Consider the following 5,355-nt stretch of genomic DNA (forward strand, 5'->3'; position numbering starts at 1 on the left):
TCAGATCACAGGATCATAGATTTCTAGAGTTGGAGAGGAATTTGGAGATCTTAGTCATTAAAATTTTCTCTTTAATTTAAACACAGTTCTATCTTTTGAAGTATAGTGCACCGTGTTGTTTGAAATAACTAAAACAATTATTTTCAGCTTAATTCAACCAATATCATGTTCCTTTTTTCCTAAACATAATCTCTTCAACCAAAACTCAATTGTCATTATTTTTGAAATGTTGGCCTAAAAATAATTTGGCCTTTTTCATTAGCTCTTATTTCTTCCCTGTGGAATAGGGATGGACAAAGGGCGTGGGAGTGGAAGTCAAGAAGAAAAATGGGATAATGTAAATCACTCTCTTAAAATTCAAGTGTGCATGTGTGCGTGTGTGTGTGTGTGTATGTGTGTATAGATATGTATGTATGTATACACACACAAACACAGAGGAATGGGGGGGATGACCAAAAAAGAAGGTTTAAAGGTAGTTCCTTATGTGGTATGGTTACTTGGTTTTCAACATAGCCTGTTTTCTATTTCTATCACCAGTGCCTAACACAATATTTACACATGAAAAGTAGTAAAGAAATGCTTTATCAATGATTTATTCATTCATTCCTACTGTGGGGCAATGTATCACTTTGAGCAAACTACTTAAAATCACTGAGATTTAGTTTCCTTATTTGTAAAATAAGGGAATTGGACTAAATTCCTACCAAAGCTTATATTCTGTGTTTACCCCTTGTTTTAGAGCCTGATAAAGTCATAACTGACTGATCCAAACATAAGATTCTATGAATAGACATGTCTTTTATCTCCATAGGAAACATGCATTCTCTAACACAGAGGGCACAATTCAGCAATCTTTCCACTCCACCACCCTGTTCAATAACCCAGTGCATGATTTTTTTTTAACACAGTGCTGCCATGGATTTAGCCTTTTACATTTAATTATTAAATGCTAGACATTTAATTTATGAAATTTAAATTTGTAATCCTCTCACATTATGTTGTGCACATGACAATGTTTTTATTTTATTTTTTATTTTGTATTTAAGGTTTAGTATTTATATTTGTTTCTTTTTCTTCTCTTATTGTGTCTTTAAGTTTTAATATTTAAGTTTAAAATAAATCAATTAAACAAAAAATATATCTTATTAAATACACTTTAATTTTACCTAGACTGCAAAGTTAGGTATTCATTTTCATTTTTTTCACTCTTTCACTTTCTCATAAGCAAAGAAAGGAACTCATATTTTGCCACTCTTTTTTCCTCCATCAGTTCCATTGGGGTATGTGGCTAGTGGTGAGGTCGCTGGATCAGAAGGTACAGATAGACATTTGTCACTTTTTTTTAACTATGATACCAAATTTCTTTCCAAAATTGTTGAACCAATTCATATTGAGTCAACAATGAATGCATTCATCTTCCTGTAACACTTCCAACATTATTTACATATCACAGCAACACAGCCAATTTGCCAATTTGCTAAGTATAAGGTGAAATTTCAGAATTGTTTTGTTTTGTATTTCTCTTACTTGCAGTAATTTGGAGAAGTCTTTCATATGACTGCTAATTTAAGAAAAAAAGTAAAGAAAGAAAAAAAAGGATAAAGGAAACTCTTGGATCCTTATCCTAATTCCCACTTGCACTGCTGAACTACTAAACTGGTTCTCCAGAGTAAGACTTACTACATCTTTTACTTACAGCAATAGGAATACCCCTCAGGAGTAATAAGTTGTTTTTCTAATGCTATAGGCTTGAACCTTCATTCCAATGTGCTCTCTCACATAGCAATCATCATAAAGAATTTATTATCTCCCCTCAATCATTGATTGACCAATGATTAGCATCCCAGTATCATTTAATGAATTGATATCAATTAGCCTTTACAAATGAATAGTTATTGAAAATATATTGCAAGAAGAGAAGTTACAAGTACATTCCTTCAAACCAAGGGCACACCCTCCCCAAAATTGACTCAATTCTTGGGGGAAATAGGTTCAAATTTAAAATAATTGCTACAAAATATTCATTCTGCCAAGTTCACTTCCAAATGGACATAGTTGATGAACCATCACTCCTTCACTTGTAGAATCCAGCATAGGTCAGATCAATTAGTGGGTCAGTCAATTATTGGCCTGGGTTCTAGTAGCTTCCAGGGGCTGTGCAGTTAAATCAGGTTTGTCTGCCCAAAATCTCTGGCATGGAATTATGCTGTCAGACCTCTAGTAGCTGCTCCAATCTTTTGAAAATCACTTTGTTGCAGTCTACTCCATTCCATCTAAAATATTCCTTCACCTAAGACAGGAAAGAATAGTACAACACAGACAAAAAGCAACAAGGCCATGTGCTCATGGCTTTATGTTGATCCACGTGGGAAGAGTAGATTACAGTCACTGGTGCTACCTCTTTCAAAATAATCAGGGGCATGACCTAGCAAGTAACATACTGGCTCTGGATGACAAAGGGCTCAAGGACACACCAATACCCAGAGGCCCATAATATCTTTTTTCCCCTAGTGGCCACCAGGGAAGGAAAGAAACCAAGTTACATTCATGAGAGTATTTTGTATTCATATCTAGTTACAACTCAATGAATAAGCAAAAAGACACACAATAAGCAAAATGAAAAGTTGGAGATTGACAGTTTTTACTTTGAAGTAGAAAGTTTCTTCATTCCATATATTCAGCAATTTCTACAATAAAAAAATACACAGTAGTTTAGGGATAGAGAAAGCTATTTGCTGAGAAGATTCAGAGAACGGGGGTTTTCATTTGTTTTATATCATAGACTTCTTTGGCAATCTACTAGAGCTTATGGGTCCCTTCTCAGAATAACGTTTTTAAATGCATAAAATAAAATACTTAGGATTATAAAGGAAACAAACTATATTGAAATACACTTATCAGAATTTAAAAAAAAATTCAAGGATCCCAGCCAAAAAGTTAGCACTTGAGCCAAGACTTAAAAGAAGTTAAAACTTCTGTTATATAGAGGTAAGTATGACATATTTTATATGGGAATCAGCAAATAGGAAAAGATATAGAAATGAAGGGTCACGTGTAGGTTAAGTTAATCGTCCACAGTCACACAACTAGTGAGTGAGTGAAGCCAAATTTGAGCTCAGGTCTTCCTGACTCTAGGCCCAGTCTACTATTCACTGCACCACCCCCACCTAGCTGCTTATTAGGGCCTAAATTCATTTTCTGACTGCTTGCATGGAAAGAAAGCAAAGGAATATATGAGAGACTTTGATTCTTCAGAGGTCAAAACAAAATGTATCCCCCCACATTCAGAGTGACTTTTTCAAATAAAATGTATCAATATATAATTCCCAAGTATTACTAAAATACTTTTACAGGTAAATTTGTAGGTGGACTCAGATTTTTGGAGTTAAAGTTTGAAGAGTTCTAACTTTCATTCCCTTCACATCAAAAGAATTTGTAATCCTTAAGTAGAAAAAAAAACATATGAAAAGGACACAGAAATGAAAAACTTTCTCTTTTAGGTGTGTCCATTTTATTAACAAACATGGAGAAGGACATTAATATAATTCACTAAATTGTTTGTTGAATGATTTTCTTAACAGGAATAGATCAAAAACTATCTTCTCACGCCAATCCTACTATAAATTGCATCTACATTATTTTTATTAGTCTACAACAGATTTACACTCATTATCAACATGATTACATTACTTCCAAACCAGAAGTGTATACTACATTCTCCAAACCACAGGAGAATCAATAGAAAGTGATAGTGAGTGTTTCATTGGCTATCTGCCAATCTCCTGGGAGGAGGAAAAATGATAAATGATAGGCAGTGTGATATCACTTTCCTCTATTTAGGAATCGGAGCATCTCTTCTGCTTTAGCCCCATCAAAGCACTCAGACATCTGCCTGATCTAACTCCATAATGTACTTTCTTTTTAGGAGCATTCCAGTCACCCTGTCATGAAAAGTTCTGAGAATAAAGAGTAAATGGTATACAAAACTAGAAAATTGAAGTGGAAAAAAATCTCATGAATCAATTTCTTTCCACTGCAGGAATTCCATGCAGTGAAGAATTGATTGTCTTAATGTATGAAGTAATTCATTAGATAAAAGACCAATGTTTAATTGTTTTAAAAAAAACAATGTTTAATCTCAAAAAAAAATCTATTCAGTTCACCTAAAAATTATCTCTGGCTAATGTTGAGAATGAGAGAGGAAGATTTTTGTAGATCACTGAATTATATTTCTGATTTATCTCATATTTCAAATTATAGTTATTCATCATGATGGAAAGAATATGAACTCTTGGGTGAAAGATATTGTAGAGGATTTCAGGCTATGTCACTTCCTCCTTGTGTGATCACGAACAAGTTACTTAACCTCTATTCCTCACCTTAAAAATGAGGAGTTTGGATAACATGACCTCTAATATCCCCTCCAGCACTATGATCCTAAATAATGAGTGAATGAGAACTAAAATTGTGTTTATTTTGTTTGTTTTGTTTTTTTTAATTTTTTTTTTAGTTTTCAACATTCACTTCCACACGATTTTGAGTTCCAAATTTTCTCCCCATCTCATCCCTCCCCTCACCGCAAGATGACATGCATTCTGTATACCCCTTCCCCTAATCTGCCCTCCCTTTTATCTCTCCCCCCCTTCTCTTATCCCCTTCCCCTTCTATTTTCCTGAAGAGTAAGATAGATTTCTATATCCCATTTCCAGTATTTCTCAGTTGCATGTGAAAACAATTTTTTTTAACTTTTGTTTTCAAAACTTTGGGTTACAAATTTTCTCCCTTTCTCCCTCCCCACTTACCCTCACTGAAAAGTCAAGTAACTCAATACAGGTTACACATGTGTAGTCACGCAAAACAATTCCACAGTAGTCATGTTGTGAAAAACTTAGTATACTTCCCTTCATCCTATCCCACCACCCATTCATTCTATTCTCTCTTTTGACCCTGTCCCTCCTACAAAATTTGCTTCTGATTACCCTCCCCCACTCTGCTCTCCCCTCTATTATCCCCCTGATCTCTTGTCCTCATTCCCCCCTATTTTCCTGAAGGGTGAGAGGTTTCCATACCCAATTGAATGTATATGTTATTCCCTCCTTAAGCCAAATCCAATGAGAATAAGATTCAGTCATTCCCTCTCACCTTCCCCCATTTCCCCTCCACTATAAAAGCCTTTTCTTATCTGTTTCATGTGAGATAACTTATCCCATTCTACCTCTCCCTTTCTCCTTCTCCCAGTATAATACCATCTCACTCCTTAATTTTACTCTCCAGATATCACCCCTTCATTGTCAACTCACCCTGTGCCATCTATCTATCTATCTATCTATCTATCTATCTATCTATCTATCTATC

This window comes from Vombatus ursinus, unplaced genomic scaffold (assembly GCF_900497805.2).
Source record: "Vombatus ursinus unplaced genomic scaffold, bare-nosed wombat genome assembly UNPS02014942.1, whole genome shotgun sequence".
Taxonomy (NCBI): domain Eukaryota; kingdom Metazoa; phylum Chordata; class Mammalia; order Diprotodontia; family Vombatidae; genus Vombatus; species Vombatus ursinus.